The 24309-nt window shown below is 41.5% G+C and overlaps 1 long non-coding RNA gene across 2 annotated transcripts in view; it reads left to right on the top strand.

Annotated features, from left to right (window-relative positions):
• Positions 1-24309, top strand: part of LOC103016470 (uncharacterized) — a 153208-nt gene that overhangs the window by 19946 nt on the left and 108953 nt on the right. Inside the window, exon 2 of one of the 2 annotated variants that reach the window (XR_009006736.1) lies at positions 18603-18680. The exons of the other annotated variant lie outside the window; for it this stretch is intronic. This is a non-coding gene — a long non-coding RNA (uncharacterized LOC103016470). The remainder of the gene's footprint in view (positions 1-18602; positions 18681-24309) is intronic. 2 annotated transcript variants of the gene reach the window in all.

The raw sequence follows: 24309 nt of genomic DNA, 5'->3' as shown, positions 1-24309 counted from the left end.
CAAGCTTTTGTCCTGAAATATATGTGACAGCCTTGGTAGAGTGAAGACTAAAAATATAAGGATTATTAATGGTTAATGGGTAAAAGCAAAAATATGCTCCTTGAGCTATGCTAGAGGAGGGAAGAAGAATTCTAGGGAAGGTATGGGCTGAAGACTTTGCTGTATGCAGAAGAACTGGCCCTTTTGACTATATGTTTTCACCTCTGTGAGGTCACGTAGTAGAGGGGTAAGAATGTCAATACAACATTGTAGGGAGGTTGTAAGCACTCAGAAAACAGAGGCCATAAAAAACAACAGTAATAAACTACTACCTATTAAGTATCTACTATGTTCCAGGCACATTACATGTGTTGAGGTTTAATCATCACAACAGTGCAATAGGATAGATGTCATTATCGACTTTAACTAGAAATGGGTTCTGAGACGTTAAATAATAACAGAGGGTTACACAGATGATAAGTAGTGATGGCAGTGTTTGAACCCAGGTCTATTTGGCTGTGATGGCCCATGCCTTTCTCACATAATGTATGGCCTTATACTTTACTAAATCTCCAAAAGCCTTTCTAAAGACCTGTCTTAAGCTGGTTACTTAAGAATCACTCAGGGGACTTATTAAAATGCATATTCTTGAGTCCTGCCCCAGGGAGAACATCACCAATGATTCAGATCTTTCCTTCTCTTTCTCTTTTCAGTCTCTGTCCCCCTCCATTACTTTAGATGTAATGGGTCACGATAATCAGTACTTCTGTCTCTTTAACACCTTTTACTTTGTATCTTTTCTTGAAAACACGAGCAAAGGCGAATTCATTTTGTCAAGCCAGAGATCCCTGAGTCTCTGCACCAACTGAGCAGCTCCCTCTTGTTCCAATAATACACTTGAATCCACCTTATTCTCCTGGGGGTGCAGGAACCGTCTTTGGGCACAGACAGCCCACTACGGGGAGAAGCTTCCACGTGGGGAGGATCCAGCCCTGGGAGGGAAACAGAAGCTGAAAGCAGGTGGATTCCTGGGGTTTTCTTCACCTAATAGTCAGTAAGTATTTATTGAGTACTATGTGCTAGGCACCCGACAAGGTGTTGGGGATAGAAAAATGCATCAAACAGACGAAGTCCCCGCCCTCATGTGTTTTAGACAGGTCGACAAAGAAGGCTTCTCTGAGGAGGTGGCATTTGAGCTGAGGCCTAAATGAAGTGATAGAGTGAACCATGAATTGCTGGGGAAAAGCATACCAGGCAGAGGGAACAGAGAGTGCAAAGACCACAAGCAGGGGTCTTCTGGGTGTGTTTGAAGGACTGCCAGAAGGTCAGTGTCTGGCAAGAAGCCTGGAGTGCAGTGTGCAGAGAGGAGCAAGGTAGGAGATGAGACAGGAGAGAGAGCACAGGTTGGCGCATGTAGGGCCTTGTAGGCCATTGTGATAGTTTTGGGTTTTATTCCAAATAAGATGAGGAGCCATTGGCGGGTTTTGTACAGGCATGTGACATGATTTAATTTAGGTTTTAATAGGGTCACTCGGGGTGCTGGGTTGAGAATAAACTCTAGGGGGGCAAGGGTGCCAGCTGAATCCCAAGGCAGCTCTGCTCTAGTTGACTTTTGTCTGATTCTAGGCGTCATCTTTCTACCATGATGGCCTAATGGGGAACAGCTATGATCCTCCACCATCCTTTCTGTTCCTCTTGCCCCTTCCCAGTCACAGCACCATGATTCTCATAGTTACAAATTGACAGCAAAGGAGAAAGTGACAGTGGTGGGGACGTTGACCACATTAGTGCTGTCTGGATACCAGATAAGCCAAGCCAAATGCCTCCATTATGCCAAACACCTCCATTATACCAGACGGAATTTTGGCTTTAGGAACAAAGTGGCAGAGCCATAACTCACTCACTTGCTGAGTCATTCACCCATTCTTTTAACTCTTATTGAGCACACACCATGTGCCAAGAACTATATGAGCCACTGGAGAACTAGAAAATTTTGAAAAGGTCCCTAATAAACTCTGCCCCAGAGGAAATCCTCAGACTAACTACTAACATTTATTGAGCACTTTTTGATGGGCCAGACACTGACTTAAGTGCTTTTTATGTATTGCCATATTGAATCATTTAAATCACCTCTATTAGGCAGGCACTATTTTACTTGCCATTTTAAAGATGACGAAATTGAGGGACCCAGAGGTTGAGCAACATGTTCAAGGTCACCCGCCCAGCTATGAAATGAACTGATATTTGAGCCCAGACAATCTAGCTCTAGAGTCTAGACTCATAATTATAATGCAATGTGATGAGTACTCACTAGAGCTACTGGGAGCTTTTGACATTATTGAGGGGCAAGGCCCAAAACCTTTTCAAATTTCCAATCCTGTTAATGCCACTGTAGTGTATAACTTCTCCCCATAAAATGCTGTAAAGTACAGCTAAGATTTTATTTTTTAACATCTTTATTGGAGTATAATTGCTTTACAATGGTGTGTTAGTTTCTGCTGTATAACAAAGTGAATCAGCTATACATATACATATATCTCTAAATCTCCTCCCTCTGGCGTCTCCCTCCCACCCTCTTAATCCCACCCCTCTAGGTGGACAAAAAGCACCGAGCTGATCTCCCTGTGCTATGCGGCTGCTTCCCACTAGCTAGCTATTTTACATTTGGTAATGTATATATGTCCATGCCACTCTCTCACTTCGTCCCAGCTTACCCTTCCTCCTCCCCGTGTTTTCAAGTCCATTCTCTATGTCTGCGTCTTTATTCCTGTCCTGTGCCTAGATTCTTCAGAACCATCTTTTTTTTTTTTTTTTTCAGATTCCATATATATGTGTTAGCATATGGTATTTGTTTTTCTCTTTCTGACTTACTTCACTCTGTATGACAGACTCTAGGTCCATCCACCTCACTACAAATAACTCTATTTCATTTCTTTTTATGGCTGAGTAATATTCCATTGTATATATGTGCCACATCTTCTTTATCCATTCATCTGATGATGGACACTTAGGTTGCTTCCATGTCCTGGCTATTGTAAATAGAGCTGCAGTGAACATTTTGGTACATGACTCTTTTTGAATTATGGTTTTCTCAGGGTATATGCCCAGTAGTGGGATTGCTGGGTCATGTGGTAGTTCTATTTTTAGTTTTTTAAGGAACCTCCATACTGTTCTCCATAGTGGTTGTATCCATTTACATTCTCACCAACAGTGCAAGAGGGTTCCCTTTTCTCCACACCCTCTCCAGCATTTATTGTTTGTGGATTTTTTCATGATGGCCATTCTGACTGGTGTGAAGTGATACCTCATTGTAGTTTTGATTTGCATTTCTCTAATAATTAGTGATGTTGAGCATCCTTTCATATGTTTGTTGGCAATCTGTATATCTTCTTTGGAGAAATGTCTATTTAGGTCTTCTGCCCATTTTTGGATTAGATTGTTTTTTTGATATTGAGCTGCATGTGCTGCTTGTATATTTTGGAGATTAATCCTTTGTCAGTTGCTTTGTTTGCAAATATGTTCTCCCATTCTGAGTGTTGTCTTTTCATCTTGTTTATGTTTTCCTTTGCTGTGCAAAAGCTTTTGCTTCATTAGGTCCCATTTGTTTATTATTTCCATTACTCTAGGAGGTGGGTCAAAAAGGATCTTGTTGTGATTTACATCATAGACTGTTCTGCCTATGTTTTCCTCTAAGAGTTTTATAGTGTCTGGACTTACACTTAGGTTTTTAATCCATTTTGAGTTTATTTTTGTGTATGGTGTTAGAGAGTGTTCTAATCTCATTCTTTTACATGTAGCTGTCCAGTTTTCCCAGCACCACTTACTGAAGAGGCTGTCTTTTCTCCGCTGTATATTCTTGCCTCCTTTATCAAAGATAAGGTGACCATATGTGCGTGGGTTTATTTCTGGGCTCTCTATTTATCTCTGGGCTGTTCCATTGATCTATATTTCTGTTTTTGTGCCAGTACCATACTGTCTTGATTACTGTAGCTTTGTAGTATAGTCTGAAGTCAGGGAGCCTGATTCCTCCAGCTCCGTTTTTCTTTCTCAAGATTGCTTTGGCTATTCGGGGTCTTTTGTGTTTCCATACAAATTGTGAAATTTTTTGTTCTAGTTCTGTGAAAAAAGCCGTTGGAAGTTTGATAGGGATTACACTGAATCTGTAGATTGCTTTGGGTAGTGTAGTCATTTTCACAATGTTGATTCTTCCAATCCAAGAACATGGTATATCTCGCCATCTGTTTGCATCATCTTTAATTTTTTTCATCATTGTCTTATAGTTTTCTGCATACAGGTCTTTTGTCTCCTTAGGTAGGTTTATTCCTAGGTATTTTATTCTTTTTGTTGCAATGGCAAATGGGAGAATTTCCTTAATTTCTCTTTCAGGTTTTTCATCATTTGTGTATAAGAATGCAAGAGATTTCTGTGCATTAATTTTGTATCCTGCTACTTTCCTAAATTCATTGATTAGTTCTAGTAGTTTTCTGGTAGCATCTTTAGGATTCTCTATGTATAGTATCATGTCATCTGCAAACAGTGACAGTTTTACTTCTTTTCCAATTTGTATTCCTTTTATTTCTTTTTCTTCTCTGATTGTTGTGGCTAAAACTCCCAAAACTATGTTGAATAATAGTGGTGAGAGTGGGCAACCTTGCTTGTTCCTGATCTTAGTGGAAATGGTTTCAGTTTTTTACCATTGAGAACAATGTTGGCTGTGGGTTTATCATATATGGCCTTTATTATGTTGAAATAAGTTCCCTCTATGCCTACTTTCTGGAGGGTTTTTATCATAAATGGACGTTGAATTTTGTCAAAAGCTTTTTCTGCATCTACTGAGATGATCATAAGGTTTTTATCCTTCAGTTAGTTAATATGGTGTATCACATTGATTGATTTGCATATATTGAAGAATCCTTGCATTCCTAGGATAAACACCTCTTGATCATGGTGTATGATCCTTTTAATGTGCTGCTGGATTCTGTTTGCTAGTATTTTGTTGAGGACTTTTGCATCTATGTTCATCAGTGATATTGGCCTGTAGTTTTCTTTCTTTGTGACATCTTTGTCTGGTTTTGGTATCAGGGTGATGGTGGCCTCATAGAATGAGTTTGGGAGTGTTCCATCCTCTGCTATATTTTGGAAGAGTTTGAGAAGGATAGGTGTTAGCTCTTCTCTAAATGTTTGATAGAATTCGCCTGTGAAGCCATCTGGTCCTGGGCTTTTGTTTTTTGGAAGATTTTTAATCACAGTCTCAATTTCAGTGCTTGTGATTGGTCTGTTTACATTTTCTATTTCTTCCTCGTTTAGTCTCAGAGCATTGTGCTTTTCTAAGAATTTGTCCATTTCTTCCAGGTTGTCCATTTTATTGGCATATAGCTGCTTGTAGTAATCTCTCATGATCCTTTGTATTTCTGCAGTGTCAGTTTTTACTTCTTTTTCATTTCTACTTCTGTTGATTTGAGTCTTCTCCCTTTTTTTCTTGATGAGTCTGGCTAATGGTTTATCAATTTTGTTTATCTTCTCAAAGAACCAGCCTTTAGTTTTATTGATCTTTGCTGTCATGTCCTTCATTTCTTTTTCATTTATTTCTGATCTGATTTTTATGATTTCTTTCCTTCTGCTAACTTTGGGGTTTTTTTGGTCTTCTTTCTCTAATTGCTTTAGGTGTAAGTTTAGGTTGTTGATTTGAGATTTTTCTTATTTCTTGAGGTAGGATTGTATTGCTGTAAACGTCCCTCTTAGAACTGCTTTTGTCGCATCCCAAGGTTTTGGGTCGTTGTGTTTTCATTGTGATTTGTTTCTAGGTAGTTTTTGATTTCCTCTTTGATTTCTTCAGTGATCTCTTGGTTATTAAGTAGTGTATTGTTTAGCCTCCATGTGTTTGTATTTTTTACAGTTTTTGTCCTGTTATTGATATCTAGTCTCATAGCGTTGTGGTTGGAAAAGATACTTGATACAATTTCAATTTCCTTAAATTTACCAAGGCTTGATTTGTGACCCAAGATATGATCTATCCTCGTGAATGTTCCACGAGCACTTGAGAAGAAAGTGTATTCTGTTGGTTTGGGATGGAATGTCCTCTAAATATCAATTAAGTCCATCTTGATTCACGTGTCATTTAAAGCTTGTGTTTCCTTATTTATTTTCATTTTGAATGATCTGTCCATTGGTGAAAGTGGGGTGTTAAAGTCCCCTACTATGATTGTGTTTCTGTCTATTTCCCCTTTTATTGCTGTTAGCATTTGCCTTATGTATTGAGGTGCTCCTATGTTGGGTGCATAAATATTTACAATTGTTATATCTTCTTCTTGGATTGATCCCTTGATCATTATGTAGTGTTCTTCTTTGTCTCTTGTAATAGTCTTTATTTTAAAGTCTATTTTGTCTGATATGAGAATTGTTACTCCAGCTTTCTTTTGATTTCCATTTGCATGGAATATCTTTTTCCATCCCCTCACTTTCAGTCTGTATGTGCCCCTAGGTCTGAAATGGGTCTCTTGTAGGCAGCATATATACGGGTCTTGTTTTTGTATCTATTCAGCCAGTCTATGTCTTTTGGTTGGAGCATGTAATCCATTTACATTTAAGGTAGTTATCAATATGTATGTTCCTATTCCCATTTTCTTAATTGTTTTGGGCTTGTTATTGTAGGTCTTTTCTTTCTTTTGTGTTTCCTTCCTGGAGAAGTTCCTTCAGCATTTGTTGTAAAGCTCGTTTGGTGGGGCTGAATTCTCTTAGCTTTTGCTTGTCTGTAAAGCTTTTAATTTCTCCATTGAATCTGAACGAGATCCTTGCTGGGTAGAGTAATATTGGTTGCAGTTTTTTCCCTTTCATCCCATTAAATATGTCCTGCCACTCCCTTCTGGCTTGCAGAGTTTCTGCTGAAAGATCAGCTGTTAACCTTATGGGGATTCCCTTGTAAGTTATTTGTTGCTTTTCCCTTGCTGCTTTTAATATTTTTTCTTTGTATTTAATTTTTGGTAGTTTGATTAATGTTTCTTGGCATGTTTCTCCTTGGATTTATCCTGTATGTTACTCTCTGTGCTTCCTGGACTTGATTGACTATTTCCTTTCCTATATTAAGGAAGTTTTCAACTATAATCTCTTCAAATATTTTCTCAGTTCCTTTCCTTTTCTCTTCTCCTTCTGGGACCCCTGTAATTCGAATGTTGGTGCATTTAATGTTGTCCCAGAGGTCTCTGAGATTGTCCTCAGTTCTTTTCATTCTTTTTCCTTTATTCTGCTCTGCAGTAGTTATTTCCACTATTTTATCTTTTAGGTCACTTATCCGTTCTTTTTTTAAAAAATTTATTTATTTATTTATTTTTGGCTGTGTTGGGTCTTCGTTTCTGTGCGAGGGCTTTCTCTAGTTGCGGCGAGCAGGGGCCACTCTTCATCGCGGTGCGCGGGCCTCTCATTTTCACGGCCTCTCTTGTTGTGGAGCACAAGCTCCAGACGCACAGGCTCAGTAGTTGTGGCTCACGGGCCTAGTTGCTCCGCGGCATGTGGGATCTTCCCAGACCAGGGCTTGAACCCGTGTCCCCTGCATTAGCAGGCAGACTCTCAACCACTGCGCCACCAGGGAAGCCCCATTTATCCGTTCTTCTGCCTCAGTTATTCTGCTATTGATTCTTTCTAGAGAATTTTTAATTTCATTTATTGTTTTTTTCATCATTCTTTGTTTGTTCTTTAGTTCTTCTACTTCCTTGTTGAAACTTTCTTGTATTTTCTCCATTCTATTTCCAAGATTTTGGATCATCTTTACTATCATTACTCTGAATTCTTTTTCACGTAGACTACCTCTTTCCTCTTCATTTGTTTGGTCTGGTGGGTTTTTACCTTGCTCCTTCATCTGCTGCATATTTCTCTGTCTTCTCATTTTGCTTAACTTACTGTGTTTGGGGTCACCTTTTCGCAGGCTGCAGGTTCGTTGTTCCCATTGCTTTTGGTGTCTTCCCCCAGTGGGTAAGGTTGGTTCAGTGGGTTGTGTAGGCTTCCTGGTGGAGGGGACTGGTGCCTGTGTTCTGGTCGATGAACCTGGATCTTGTCTTTTTGATGGGCAGGGCCGTGTCCGGTGGTGTGTTTTCGGGTGTCTGTGACCTTATTATGATTTTAGGCAGCCTCTCTGCTAATTGGTGTTGTTGTGTTCCTGTCTTGCTAGTTGTTTGGCATAGGGTGTCAAGCAGTGTAGCTTGGTGGTCATTGAGTGGAGCTGGGTCTTAGCGTTGAGACAGAGATGTCTGGGAGAGCTCTAGCCAATTGATATTACGTGGGGCCAGGAGGTCTCTGGTGGACCAGTATCCTGAACTTGGGTCTCCCACCTCAGAGGCTCAGGCCTGACACCTGGTTGGAGCACCAAGACCCTGTCAGCCACACAGCTCAGAAGAAAAGGGAGAAAAAAATAGAAAGGAAGAAAGAAAAAATAAAATAAAATAAATTAAAATAAAAAAATAAAAAAGTAATAAAGAAAGAAAGAAGAGAGCAACCCAGCCAATAAACAAATCCACCAATGATAACAAGCGCTAAAAACTTTACCAAAAACCCCCCCAAAAAACCCCCAAAAAATCCTAGACAGACAGAACCCTAGGACAAATGGTAAAAGCAAATCTATACAGACAAAATCACACAAAGAAGTATACACATACACACTCACAAAAAAAGAAAAAGGAAAAAAAATATAAAACAGGAAGAGAGCAACCAAATCAATAAACAAATCTACCAATGATAATAAGCTCTAAATACTAAACTAAGATAAACATAAAACCAGAAACTAATTAGATGCAACTAGCAAACCCCAAGTCTACAGTTGCTCCCAAAGTCCACCGCCTCAATTTTGGGATGATTTGTTGTCTCTTCGGGTATTCCACAGATGCAAGGTACATCCAGTTGATTGTGGAGACTTAATCCGCTGCTTCTGAGGCTGCAAGCAGAGATTTCCCTTTCTCTTCTTTGTTCGCACAGCTCCTGGGGTTCAGCTTTGGATTTGGCCCTGCCTCTGCATGTAGGTTGCCCTCTGGCATCTGTTCTTCGCCCACACAGGATGGGGTTAAAGGAGCAGCTGATTAGGGGGCTCTGGCTCACTCAGGCCTAGGAGAGGGAGGGGTACGGAATGTGGGGCGAGCCTGCAGTGGCAGAGGCCGGCATGACGTTGCAACAGCCTGAGGCACGCTGTGTGTTCTCCCGGGGAAGTTGTCCCTGAATCACAGGACCCTGGCCTGCTGCACAGTCTCTCGGGAGGGGAGGTGTGGATAGTGACCTGTGCTTGCACACAGGATTCTTGGTGGCTGCAGCAGCTGCCTTAGCGTTTCATGCCCGTCTCTGGTGTCCGTGCTGATATCCGAGGTTCGCGCCCACCTCTTAAGTTCGTTTTAGGCAGTGCTCTGAATCCCCTCTCCTTGCGCACCCCGAAACAATGGTCTCTTGACTCTTAGGCAGTTCCAGACCTTTTCCTGGACTCCCTTCCGATTAGCTGTGGTGCACTAGCCCCCTTCAGGCTGTGTTCATGCAGCCAACCCCAGTCCTCTCCCTGGGGTCTCACCTCTGAAGCCTGAGCCTCAGCTCCCAGCCCCCACCTGTCCTGGCAGGTGAGCAGACAATCCTCTCAGGTTGGTGAGTGCTGGTCGGCACCAGTCCTCTGTGTGGGAATCACTCCGCTTTGCCCTCTGCACTCCTGTTGCTGCGCTCTCCTCCGTGGCTCTGAAGCTTCCCCCCACCCACACCCCCGTCTCCGCCAGTGAAGGGGCTTCCTAGTGTGTGGAAACTTTTCCTCCTTCACAGCTCCCTCCCAGAGGTGCAGGTCCCGTCCCTATTCTTTTGTCTCTGTTTTTTCTTTTTTCTTTTGCCCTACCAAGGTATGTGTGGAGTTTCTTGCCTTTTGGGATGTCTGAGGTCTTCTGCCAGGGTTCAGTAGGTGTTCTGTAGGGGTTGTTCCACATGTAGATGTATTTTTGATGTATTTGTGAGGAGGAAGGTGATCTCCACGTCTTACTCCTCCACCATCTTGAAGGTCCCCCAATGTTGTCATTTTAAAAAAATAAATTTATTTATTTTTGACTGTGTTGGGTCTTTGTTGCTGTGCGGGGGCTTTCTCCAGTTGCGGCGAGCAGGGGCTACTCTTCTTTGTGGTGCACGGACTTCTCATTGTGGTGGCTTCTCTAGTTGTGGAGCATGGGCTCTAGGTACATGGGCTTCAGTAGTTGTGGTACGCAGGCTCAGTAGTTGTGGCTCTCGGGCTCTAGGGTGCAGGCTCAGTAGTTGTGGTGCACAGGCTTAGTTGCTCCGTGGCATGTGGGATCTTCGTGGACCAGGGCTCAAACGTGTGTCCCCTGCATTGGCAGGCGGATTCTTAACCACTGTGCCACCAAGGAAGTCCCAATCCTGTCGTTTTTAAATGCAAAACTAAACTTCTTTTTCAAATAAAAATCCAATGTTTAAAAACAAAGTATTGAAGGAAGGTGGAGGGACTGGATGTGGCCTCCACTCACCTCCCTCTGCTGCCCCAGCCACATTCACGAAACACCAGGTGCACAGTCTTAAACCCAGATTCTTAATAAAAGATTAATTTATAAAGCTATTTTCTGGCTAAGAACCATCGCTTTTTTGGACTGCTTCACTCACTCATCATTTCCACCACAAGCTGATAGCTTTTTATCGGGCAGTCAATTCTTCTTAAAGGGAAAAAAAAAGCTTTTATAACAAGTAGAGACCAAGCAAGCTGAGTTGGGCTATGAAGGCTGAGATGATGAGTTCACCTAGCCCCTACCTACCTCCAGTCCCTCCTCTGTAGGGACTTCATAACTGGCTGGAATCAAATTTGTGTCTCAGTAAAATGAGAAGTCAGTGCAAGTGGTGGACCTTTAGGATTTGGGGGGAACAGCTGAAACCACGAATCTTGTCTCCTAGGATGTCAAGGGGATACATTACTGGATTCTCAGGTGCTAGGAGAGCACAGACTGAGCCACAAACCCTGCCTGGAGAAGTCAAGGAAAGTTTCAAGGAGTAGATTAGATTTGAGCTGGGCTTGAAAGATGTGAGCGAAGGGACTAGGGAAAAATTTAATAAGGGAAAAATTTGTATAAAATAATAAGGGAAAAATTTGTATAAAAGACCTGGGGAAGGGTCAGCTTTCTGGGCCTCTGGGATCATTCCATCCTAAAGCACTAAAAGTCTTGGGAGCAGAGTCTAAGTGGCACTTTTCCCACCTTGTAGGATATTGTACAATAAGTTATATCTTCACTCATGTATGCTCTTTCTTTCTCTAGCTTTACTGAGTTATAACTGACATACAATAAACTACACATATTTAAAATTTACAATTTTATAAGTTTAAAAAATTAATTAATTGTTTTATTGAAGTATAGTTGATTTACAATGTTGTATTAGTTTCAGGTGTACACCAAAGTGATTCAGTTATACATACAAATATATCTATTTTTTTTCCAGATTCTTTTCCCCTATAGATTATTACAAAATATTGAGTATAGTTCCCTGTGCTAAACAGTAGGTCCTAGTTGGTTATCTATTTTATATATGGTAGTGTGTATATGTTAATCCCAAACTCCTAATTTATCCCTCCCACAACTTTATAAGTTTTAACATACTTATGAAACCATTACCACAGTCAAGACCAGTGAACACATCCACCACTGAAAGTTCCCTTGTGCCCTTTGTATTCTCTCTTTTCCACCCTCTCTTGCCTCTTCCCCTTCTTGCTTCTGGTAACCACTAATTTGTTTTCTGTCACTATAGGTTAGTTTGCATTTTCTAAAATTTTATATAAATGGAATCATACAATATGCACTCCTTTTTTGTCTGGCTGGGCATAAGTATTTTGAGATTCGTCCATATTGTTGTGTATATCAATAGTTCATACTTTTTCATTGCCGAGTAGTACTCAGTTGTATGAATAGACCACCATTTGTTTCTCCATTCTGCTGATGATAGGCATATGTGTTGTTTCCAGTTTTTGGCTATTACAAATAAAGTTGTTATGAACATTTTTATACAAGTCTTTTATGCACTTGTTTTGTCTTTTCTTTTGGGTCAATATCTTGGAGTATGGTGGGAATATGTTTAACTTAAAAATAATAAAAACCTGCCAGACAGTCTTCTAAAATGGTTGAACCATGAAAGTTTCAGCTGTTACATATTCTTGCCAACACTTGTATGGCCATCTTTTTAATTTTAGCCATGCCAATAGATGCATAGTGGTACCTCTTATGGTTTTAAATTTGCATTTCCCTAATGACTAATTATGCTGAGCATGTTTTCATATACTTATTTTCCATCTGCCAATTTTTTGTTGTTGCTGAAGTGTCTGTTCAAATCTTCAGCCCATTTAAAAAACTGGCTGTTTGCTTTCTTATTATTGAGTTTTTAGAGTTTGTTATATATTCTGGACATGAGTCCTTTATCAGATACATGTTCTACAAAGAGTTTCTCCAAGTATATGGCTTGTTATCTTATTCTCTTAGCAGCGTCTTTCATAGATCAAAAATTTTATTTTGATGAAGTCCAATTTATCAATTTTTTTCTTTTATGGATTGCGCTTTTGGTTCCATTTCTAAAAAATCTTTTCCTAACCCAAGTTCACAAAAGTTTTTTTCTTTTTTTTTTTTTTTTAGAAATTTTACAGTTTTAGGGTTTTTTTTTGGAGCTATAATTCACATACCACAAAGCTTACTCTTTAAAGTACACATTTCAGTGGTTTTTAGTATATTTACAAAGTTATGCAACCACCACCACTATCTAACTCCAGAACATTTTCATCACCCCAAAAAGAAACACTGTACCCATTAAACAGTCACTCCCATTTCTCTCTCATCCCAGCCCCCGGCAAACACTAATCTACTTTCTGTCTCTATAAATTTGCCTATTCTGAACATATAATATAAATTGAATTATACAATATATTGCCTTCTGTTTATAACTTCTTCACATAGCATAATGTTTTCGAGGTTCATCCATGTTGTAGCATATATCAATACTTCAATCATTTTCATGGCTGAATAATATTCCATTGTATGAATAAACTACAGGTTATCCATTCATCAGTTGATGTGCATTTGGGTTCTTTTCACTTTTTTGGCTATGATGAATAATGCTGCTATGAACATTTGTGTATGAGTTTTGTTTGTTTGTTTGTTTTGTTTTGGCTACGCCACACGGCATGCGGGATCTTAGTTTCCCTACCAGGGATTGAACCCGCAGCCCCTGCTGTGGAAGTATGGAGTCTTAACCACTGGACTGCCTGGGAAGTCCCAAGTTTTTTTTTTTTTTTTGACCACACTGCATGGCATGTGGGATCTTAGTTCCCCAACCAGGGATCAAACCCGCACCCCTGCAGTGGAAGGGTGGAGTCTTAACTGCTGGATGACCAGGGAAGTCCCTCAAGTTTTTGTATAAATATATGTTTTCATTTCTCTTAGGTATATACTGAAGAGGTCAATTGCTCGGTCATATCGTAATTCTATGTATAACTTTCTAAGAAACTGACAAACATTTTCTGAAGTGGCTGTACTATTTTACACTCTTAGCAGCAATGCATAAGAGTTCCAATTTCTCCACATCTTCTCCAATGCTTGTTACTGTTCTTTCTTTTCTTTTCTTTCTTTCTTTCTTTTATTTTTAAATTATAGCCATTCTAGTGGGTGTGAAGTAGTATGCTATTGTGGTTTTGGTTTGCATTTTCTTAATGACTAATGATGTTGAACATTTTCATGTATTTATTGACTATTTGTATATTTTTGTTGAGAAATATCTATTCAAATTCTTTGCCCATTTTATTTGGGTTATCTGTCTTTTTATTGCTGAGTTGTAAGATTTCTTTATATGTTCTGGAAACTAGTTTCTTATCAGATATATGTTTGCAAATATCTCTCCCATTTTGTGGGTTGTATTTTCACTTTCATGATAGTGTCCTTTGAAGCACAAAAGTTTTAAATTTTTTTTTAATAAATTTATTTATTGATTGATTGATTTATTTATCTATTTTTGGCTGCATTTGGGTCTTTGTTGCTGTGCAGGCTTTCTCTAGTTGCAGCGAGCGGAGGCTACTCTTTGTTGTGGTGCGCGGGCTTTTCATTGTGGTGGCTTCTCTTGTTGCGGAGCACGGGCTCTAGGCACGCAGGCTTCAGTAATTGCGGCACGTGGGCTCAGTAGTTGTGGCTCGTGGGCTCTAGAGCACAGGCTCAGTAGTTGTGGCTCAAGGGCTTTGTTGCTCCGTGGCATGTGGGATCTTCCCGGCCCAGGGCTCAAACCCATGTCCCCTGCATTGGCAGGAGGATTCTTAACCACTGCGCCACCAGGGAAGTCCCAAAAGTTTTAAATTTTTTAAAAGAAGACTTCATTTTTATTCAGAGCAGTTTTAGGTTCACAGCAAAATAGAGAGGAAGGTACAGAGTTCTCATATATTCCCTGCCCCTCCAAAAGTGCATTATGCCCCCATTATCAACATCCCCCACCAGAGTGGTACTTTTGTTACAACTGAGGAACCTACACTGACACATCATGTCCACACACCCAAAGTCCATAGTTTACATTAGGGTTCACTGTTGGTATTGTACAGTCTACGGTTTTGGACAAATGTATAATGGCATGTATCCATCATAATAGTATCATACAGAGTATTTTTGCTGCCCTAAAAATTGACTATGCTCTATTCATCCTTCCCCACTTCTTGCCCCTGGCAACCATTGATCTTTTTACTGTCTCCATAGTTTTGCCTTTTCTGTGATGTCATATTGTTGGAATCATATAATATGTAGCTTTTTCATTATGGCTTCTTTCACTTAATAATATGCATTTAAGGTTTCTCTATGTCTTTTCATGGTTTGATAACTCAGTTTTTTTTTTTTAGCACTGAATGATATTTCATTGTGTGGATGTACTACAGTTTATTTATCCATTCACCTACTGAAAGACATCTTGGTTGCTTCCAAGTGTTGGCAATTATGGATAAAGATACTATAAACATCTGTGTGCAGTTTTTTTGTGTGGATATAAGTTTTCAAATCCTTTGAGTAAATACCAAGGAGCATGATTGCTGAATTGTATGGTAGGAGTATGGTTAGTTTTGTAAGAAACCACCAAACTGTCTTCTAAAGTGGCTGTACCATTTTGCATCTCCACCAGCAATGAATGAGGGTTCCTGTTGTCCCACATCCTTGACAGCATTTGGTTTGTCAGTGTTTTGGATTTTGGCCATTCTAGGTGTGTGGTGTTATCTTTTAGTTGTTTTAATTTGCAATTTCCTGGTGATGTATGATGTGGAGCATCTTTACATATGCTTATTTTCCATCTGTATATCTTCTTTGTAGAGTGTTTGTTCAGGTCCTTTGCCCACTTCATAATTGTTTGTTTTCTTATTGAGTTTTAAGAGTTCTTTGTACTTTTGGATAACAGTTCCTTATAAGACATGTTTTTTTGCAAGCATTTTCTCCTAGGTTGTGACTTGTCTTCTCATTCTCTTGACATTCTCTTTCGGAGAACAGATAGTTTCAATTTGAATGAAGTCCAGCTTATAAATTATATCTTTCATGGATCATGCCTTTCATGTTATATCTAAAAAGTCATTGCCATATCCAAGGTCGTCTAAGTTTTCTCCTGTGTTATCTTCCAGGAGTTCCTATAGTTTTTTGTTTTACATGTAGGTCTATGATCAATTTTTGTTAATTTTTGTGAAGGGTACAAAGTCTATGTCTAAATTATTATTATTTTTTTGCCTGTGGATATTTATTGTCACAGCATCATTTGTTGAAAAGACTTCATTTGCTCCATTGTATTGCGTCTGCTCCTCTATGATAGATCAGTTGACTATATTTATGTGGGTCTATTTCCGGGCTTTCTTTTGTCTTTTGTGTTCAATTGACTTGTTTGTATATTTTTTTTTTGCCAATACCACACTGTCTTGATTAGTGTAGCTTTAAGAAGTCCTGAAGTCAGGTACTATTAGTCCTTTGATTTTGTTCTTCTCCTTCACTGTTGTGTTGGCTATTCTGAGTCTTTTGTCTCTCCATATAACTTTTGCAATCAGTTTATCAACACCACAAGATAATTTTCTAGGATTTTGATTGGGATCACATTGAATCTACAGATCAGGTTGGAAAGAACTATTGGAAAGAACAATAATATCTTGACAATATTGTCTTCCTACTCATGAACATGGAATTTATTAAATAAATGGAACTCTCCATTTATTTAATTCTTTGATTTTTTTCATCAGAGTTTTGTAGTTTTCCTTATATAGATCTTGTACATATTTTGTTGGAGTTACACTTAAGTATTTCATTTTTGGGTGGTGCTTATGTAAATGACATCATGCTTTTAATTTCAAATTCCACATGTTCATTGCTGGTATATAGGAAGGTGACTGACTTTTATATATTAACCTTATATCTTGCAATCTTGCTATAATTACTAATTAGTTCCAGGAGGATTTTTTCTTTTTTTTTGGTCAGTTCTTTCAGATTTTCTACACGCTGATAGATGATCATGCCATCTGTGGACAAGGACAGTTTTATTTCCTCCTTCCTAAAATGTATACCTTTTCTTGTCTTATTGCATTAAGTAGTACTTTCTGTACAATGTTGAAAAGCACTGGTGAGAGGGGAATCCTTACTTTCTGATCTTATTGGGGAAGATTCAAGTTTCTCACAATTAAGTATGATATTAGATGTAGGTTTTTATAGATGTTCTTTATCAGGTTAAGTTTCCCTTTATTCCTATCTTACAGAGTGTTCTCATCATGAATTGCTGTTGGATTTTGTCAAATGCTTTTTCTGCATCTATTGATATCATCATGTGATTTTTCTTTTTTAGCTTGTTGATGTGATGATTACATTAATAGATTTTCAAATGTTGAACTAGCCTTGCATACCTGGGATAAATCCCATGTGGTTGTGGTATATTATATATTGGTCTGTAGGTTTTTTTGGTTTTTGTTTGGGTAATGTCTATCTGTTTTGGTATTAGGGTAATGTTGACCTCATAGAATGAATTAGGAAGTATTCTCTTTGCTTCACAGTTTAAATTTTTTTTTTTATAGATTTATTTATTTATTTATTGGCTGCATTGGGTCTTTGTTGCTGTGTGCGGGCTTTCTCTAGTTGCGTTGAGCGGGGGCTACTTTTTGTTGCGGTGTGCTGGCTTCTCATTGCAGTGGCTTCTCTTGTTGTGGAGCACAGGCTCTAGGCATGCGGGCTTCAGTAGTTGTGGCACGTGGGCTCAGTAGTTGTGGCTCGCAGGCTCTAGCACGCAGGCTCAGTAGTTGTGGCACACGGGCTTAGTTGCTCCGCGGCATGTGGGATCTTCCCGGACCAGGGCTCGAACCTGTGTCTCCTGCATTGGCAGGCGGATTCTTAACCACTGCGCCACCAGGGAAGTCCCCAGTTTTAAATTTTGATGAAGTACAATTTACACATTTTTTCTTTTTTTGTTTGTGCTCATCTGCTTTTAAATGAAAGACAGGAATCATAAAGCATTCTCATTAAGCACAACATATAATAAAACTATATCTCAACCCCATTTTATGGCAAATAAAGGGGTGGAATTGACATGGGAGAAATGGAGAAAGTGAGGGCAATTGTTTACTTGGACTTAGAGTTCAAAGTTGAATGCTAGCCACTGACTTTGAGCATTGAGCAACTAATAGTCAAGGATAACTAACTGTTGGGGAATTCCTCTAATCCTTAAACCTTAGTAGCTTTCCTCTGAAAGGGGTGAAGCTAAGGCTACCAATAAGAAGCCATTCTCTGGGCTGCAGCAATGTTGCTTCAAGGGTGAGTGAAAGTGAGGATAAAGTGTCGAATGAGTAGGAGCTTAGGGGTCAGACCTTTGGGAGTTCCAGCTGGATTCTCTGGGAACCAGATGCTAAAATGGAGTTAAGTGTACAATAAGGGAGTAACACCTGTTAAAGGAAAAGGCAGGAAGCAGGATTGGCCAAGAGGAGGTCTCAGCCTGCGAAGCAGGCCTGACAAAGCCTCTGACAGTCCAATGGAGCACTCCGGGGCAAAATTCTTGTTAGAGGAGTTCCATGTTGGTAGAAAAGGGCTATAGGCTTGTGAACCACGGTCTTGCTCATCCATTGGCTAGCAGCCACCCCTGAGAAGAGCATGACTGTGTCCCAAAAGCTGACGGGTCCCTGAAGGAGCTAACTGCTGGGGGCAACTAGAACCAACACTCTTGGCAGCAGGGCAGCAAGTCCTTTACTGAAGGGGCAATAGTAGTAAATCTCCATGTATGCTATACAGACAGACCTGAGGTTCATATCCCAGCAACATGTAACCTTAGGCAACCACTCTGACTCAGTTTCCTCAGCTGTCAAATGGGGAGAAGGCCTTCCTTACAGGGTCATGGGAGGATTAAACAAGGTGAGGATGAACATGGTGCCTGATACAGTCCAAACATTCAGTAATGTTCCTCCCTTTCCCCTAGGTGGAAATTAGCCAAGGGAACATCCTGTTCTATCAACCAGTTCCCACCCTGCTCTTTAGAAACTTTGTTTCCTCTCATTTTCCACTAGGAGATCAAGCCCCTATGGCAGTCTTCTGACCCTCTGGATGTGCTGCTTCTGTGTCCCAGGGCCGGTAGTGTCCCCTGACTTGTTCCTCTCCTGCCTTTTGCAGCCTGGAAACTCAGAAGACCTCTGTGGTTGTTGGTTATTCCAGGCGGGGACCACTGGAGGATGTTCGTATGAGGCAGAGGTAATGCTTCCTGGAATGCACCAGAAGTAAGCAAATTGCACCATCTCTTTCAGCTGCCTGCAAGCACATCCATTGATGATTCCTGTAAGAAGAAACCGTCTTGTTCCTCTTTCTAAGTGCCTCGTTAAAAGCCTGAGGACAGATTTCCCCTCCTTCACTTAAGGTCTCTACCCTGGGATGCGAGACAGCACCTGAACGGGAAAGAGCAGGATGTGTTCTGTGCGAGTCATTATCCTTCCTCAGGGTGCTCTGAGCATAGGGACACAGGTCTCCAAGGTCCTCTTACTTCCTGTGTGCATGTAATTGGACCTGATTTACTGGGGGAGTCTCAGCTTGTTGGAATATAAGCACAAAACAATTTTATTTCTTCCAGTAACTGCTCCTGGCTATACAGAGCCAGATCTCTCTTTCCTGCTGGGAGCAGCTCCCTTAACGATGTCTTGGTCCGGTTCCATAACTTTCCAGCCACTTTCGGTTACTACAACAGTCTCATTCCGGTAATTAAGACTCAATCTTTTACATTTTTAAAACTTTCATTGCAAACTTGATTCAAAGCTCTTCTTTTCCCTCCCCGCCAGCATAAGCTAGAGCTGGACCCTGGTTGTTTGGGGCAGTGGAAGGGAAGTGGGGACTGGATTGAAGGCACGCATCCTCCTCCGTTTCAAGGCCTTAGCATCTCTGTTTGCGGCTGGAAGGAGAGATGGGGAGTAAGAGGCCTGTTGACATGACCTATGAGGGCAAGAGAGGTGTCGTGCATCCTTTACCCCTTCTTGGTTCTTTCTGGTTCTGTTAGAAGCTGAAGATTTCACCACAGCCCTCCTCAATCACTGAGGCCCATCGTTTCCTCTTACCCCCAGCCCCCTCAGCTGCACCTCCCTTTGGCCCCACCAGTGATATAGGCTCCCAACTACTCCATTCTCTGGCTTAGGTATCCAACTTTTGATTCAGCAGCAACCTGGGCAAACCTTTGGCTTCTGCCCTAGAGCTGACTTTTGTGCATCTCCACATGAAGCTACAGGGCTTGCTGGAGTGATTGTGGCCTTCAAGGGCCACCTGGATCTAGGATGGGAGAGCTGCCCCCCATCTTCTTCCCACTCATGCTGTACCAAGTCCTTTCAAGCTCTGCTGGGTAGGCTATTGCCGTGGGCCTCCCAATGTCAGAATCTCCAGGCCTGAAGTGGGTATCAGTCTTAACATTCAAGTATAATCCTAGACCTCAGGCTATGAATGTCAGGAGCTCTGCTCTTCTTTCTTACAGTGGAGAAGTGGAGCAGACAGATCACTGGGCTGCAGCCCTTGGCTCCCGGAATCAAAGAACTCTTTGGCAATGCTCTGAGCCTCTGAGGCATGGTGGGGGTCTGTGAATCCTCTTTCCCTTTGTATTGGGGCAGGAAAGCACTCCCTTCTCTTCTCCCTAGGGGAGAAGAAGGCCTAACCTGTCCCCACAGGCCTGGGGACTCTCTCCTTGTCTCTCGGTCCTTTTCTATTCTGACTGGAGGTGGGCTGGATGCTGGTTGATTTCAGGGGTTCTGGTGCCTCCATCCGCTCCATGTGGAGGAGGCTGGCCCCATCTGCTGGCGGCTTGCTGGTACTTCTCTGTGGGTTACTTGGCTCTCGCGTCCTTGGCTGCAATTCTAGCATTAATGGGAAAACATGTGAGGATCTGCCCAGCAGTACACAAGAATATCCTGTCTCTTCTCCTTTTAACCGTGTTGAAGTTGCTCTTCTTCCTGGAAGCATTCCTTGATTAAATCCCATCAGACTGAAATTGTTTACTGTGCACTCAGGCTCTCAATTGGTAGTAAGTTCATACATGTGTGAGTTGTTTATCCGTGTCCTGCCTAGTTCTTATGTGTTATAAGGATAGCTAGTGTTTATTGAACTCTGGCCATGTGCCATCTACTGTCCTAAGCATGTCACCTCCTTCATCTCATTCAGGCCTCACACCACAATCCAAGGAGCTAGGTGCTATTATTATGCCCATTTTATAGATGAGAAAACTAAAAGGAGGTAAAAATGTTAAATAGCTTCTCTAACGTTTATAATCATAAAATGATATAAACAGGCGATTTAAATCCCAAGCTCATACCCTCTACCAATATTTTGTTCTGCCTCTTTGGTTTTATACTGTGGTCCTTTGCACCCTTCCCCCTCCCCCTCTATCACCCCTAAGGCCCTAAGTAAGTACTTGTAGATCAGTGTGAAATACTTCCCATAATAATTTTTGTTTGGATTAACAGAATCTGCCCCGTTGGGGCTTGTGCAAGAGCTGAAGTAGCCATGGTGAGATTGTGGCCAACTTGTAAATGGGCCAAACTCTGTGATCATGTTGAAGTCATCAGTACAGACCCTTTGGACAGAAGGCTGATGCTTCCTCATCAAATCCCTTCTCTAACATTTTCAGATTAATTTGTTCCCAGGGTGGCCTAGGGTCCTGACCACACACTCCAGGATCGTCTACCTGAGCAATTCTTTTCATCTGAAAGAGGAGAATCTCTTTTGTTTGTGTAGCATATTTATTTCCATTGTCTCCTAGGTATTCGTAACCACTTTGAGTAGAAAGTGATTATTATCCTTCTCATTATAAGAGTGAGGAAACTGAATCATGGAGGTTAGACACTTGCCTGAGATCACACAGAATTGGGGCCTGGAACCAAATCTTCTGCCTTCACCCTATCATGAGGCAGGCTCACCTTCAATGCCTTTTATGCGAGACCCTTAGGCCCCTGCCCCCTTGCTGTGGGCTCTGCTCACCAGTGGGTATTTCTTCTTCACTTGTAGCCATGTCCACGCACCTTGGTCCTGCCTCTTCCTCTAGCCTCCTCTCACTGGCCTCACCTACATCCTCCCTGCCTCTCCAAGGGCCTGGAAAGACCTCTTGAGGTAGGGGGACTGGGCCTCAAAGTCTTCTGACCATGGACCCCCCCAAACCCCTGGAGGGGCTGCTCACTGCTTTTATTGGCCTTAGTCATGGCGGATGTTATTTATTGTCAGATGAATGTATTTCCAAATAAAACAGAAAACGAACAAATAACCGCAGTGACAGAGCTGTAAAAAACCCTGCTGGCTCGCTCACTTGAAGAAAAGCCTGCACAACTAATTAACCCGGGCAGGCCTCCTTGGTGTTTGGAAACAAGCTTGGAATTAATACCACCCTTCTCAGCTGCTGGAGCCAGCCTCTAAATCTTCACTGGGCAATAGCAGTAGAGACACACAGAATTATAGAGACAGTGAGAGGCCAAGATGGGAGAAGACAGAGAGACAGAGTGAGATAAACAGTTAGCCATCTGCCTCCGTACCCATACATAGCATTTTAGCTAGACTCGGGATTCTAGAAAGGCAGACAGACAGACAGATTGCATCTCTTCTCAAAGCGAGTGGTAAGGGGAGAAAATGGAGACTGTCTAGCTCAGAGTACATCTTGTTTTTATACCACTGAAGTCAGAGAATCAGAATCAAGCTTCTGGGCTGGAAGGGGCTTATGAGAGGTCATCTAATTTGGTGGTTTAAAATTATTTTTAGCAGCAAATCCCTTTCCTGAAATGAAATCACACGTAGAAGCGTAATGTATGAAGCAGATAAAACAGGGCTCCAGTTGGAGCTTGCAGCTCCTCGCATCCCCCCTCCACCCCCAGGGTGGCTGCGTCCTCAGGATCCTCAGGGTTCCGGAGAGCTCACTCGGGAAACTAAAGCTGCCTAGTTTCTGTGTGACAGGGTTTTGGGAGTGTCCCTGGTTTTCACTGGATTCAGGCTTAGCCTAATTTGGGAGTCGCCAGATGAGGGAGTGTGGTGGAAAGGATCCACCAGCTGAAGGGGGTGGGCTCCCTGAGGGAACACCTACTCTCTTGTCCCTGGACTGTTGGGTTCTTGAATTCTGGTTACTTCCCCAGGGACCTTTGTTGGTAGGAACTGGGGAACTGGCTTGTTAACCTTCAGTGATGGAGTCTCAGTGGGTGAGCTTAGCAAGTCATCACCTGACCCTGACTTTGCCTCAAGGAGGCTCTGTACAGCTCCACATCAAGTTCAGGAGGGGGACCCAAGAGTACAAGAAGGATACCTCCTTCTGGAAGAATATGGAGGATGGCTGGAAGGGGACTTCCCTAGGGACCATCTAGATATGCCCTGTAGGGACACTGGTGATCTACAGGAAAATTGTATTTCCTATATATATATATTTTTTTTCTAACAGAGGAAGAGGAGACAGTGGCCTGAGCCTGGACACGATCCAGCCAAGTGGCCCTGTGGGGATTTGTCTGGCTTTCTCTGAGGATGTTGTCACTTGCTTCTGGAGGCCCTGTTCTCAGCATGAAGAGCAAAGCCTCAAGCCTGGGTGAAGGGCCTCTTTTGGAGTCAGTTATGGGTGGGGGTGAAGGATGGGGACCAGGCACTGTGTTTGGAGCCTTCCCATCTTCCATTAATCCTGAGAGCCCTTGGCTCAGGCCTAAACAACAAGGGGGCGCAGTAAACAGGAAAAAACACAAGTCAAGAAGTAATGCTTTTTTTGAAGGAGAAATTATAAATTGCAATTTAATCACATAATCACTTTGACACTCTCAAGCAAGCTAATTTCTTCCCTTGCCTCATTTCATCCACTCAGTGAGATGAATCTTAATGAATAATGTCCTATGAATATTTAATTTTTGATCAGTTTGAATTTTCTCTGGCATACCTGCTGGAGACATGAATCAGCTCTTCTTCTGCCCGGCAGAGTGAATTTGGAATGCGGCCTGGGTGTATCTCTGCCCCTGACTGCAGAAGTGGTCTGCCTGAAGGTCTTGGGGTTCTGGTTTGCCACCATCTCAACATTGTGACTTGTACCTCCCTGGATGCCTTCCTTAAGCTTCTCTAATACTGCTCCACCAGTGGATGCCTGAAGCCAGTGGTTGTTCAGGCAGGTGAGATGCATCTGAGAATGACTTTCCACAGGTGCCCCCTCTTTTTTCATCCTTTCTCGTCAGTGATTTAAAGAAGTCTCCCTCCTGATACTGACCTGATCCTTCCTGGCCCCTGGGGACAAGTGTCATCATTCAAAAGACAAGTATCTAGAGAGACAACATTAGTAGAAGTACTCTTCTCAGCTATTTGAGAAGTCTTCTTTCATGAGATAGTATTTGATATTTTTACAGTGCTTTACAGTTTGCAAAGTGACTTCACATACATCTTTTCTTTTCATGTCTTAAAACATCCTTGTGTTTGATCTCTATTTCCTAACTGTGAGGTGAGACAATGGGGCTGGAGAGAGCTCTTTCTTATTCTGGATCAAAGGGGTAAGTATAGGAACTCACACCCTGGAAGGACTGCTAAGTTCAAAATCAGCAAAATGGTTCCAAACGGAGCTGCCTATTAAGGGGGAAGATTGAGTGTTTGGGACTGGGATGTGGAGGAAGAAAGAAGAGTATCTTTTTTAAAAAAATATTCTTTTTCATAATTTTTTCCATTATAATTTATTACAAGGTATTGAATATAGTTCCCTGTGCTATACAGTAGGTCCTTGTTGTTTATCTATTTTATATATAGTAGTTTGTATCTGCTAATTCCAAACTCCTAATTTATCCCTCCCCCACTTCCCCTTTGGTAACCACAAGTTTGTTTTCTATTTCTGTGAGTATGTTTTGTAAATAAGTTCATT

Source organism: Balaenoptera acutorostrata, chromosome 1 (genome assembly GCF_949987535.1).
Source record: "Balaenoptera acutorostrata chromosome 1, mBalAcu1.1, whole genome shotgun sequence".
Taxonomy (NCBI): Eukaryota; Metazoa; Chordata; class Mammalia; order Artiodactyla; family Balaenopteridae; genus Balaenoptera; species Balaenoptera acutorostrata.
Note: the sequence above shows the minus strand (reverse complement) of the source record. Positions and strands in the feature narration are given on the sequence as shown.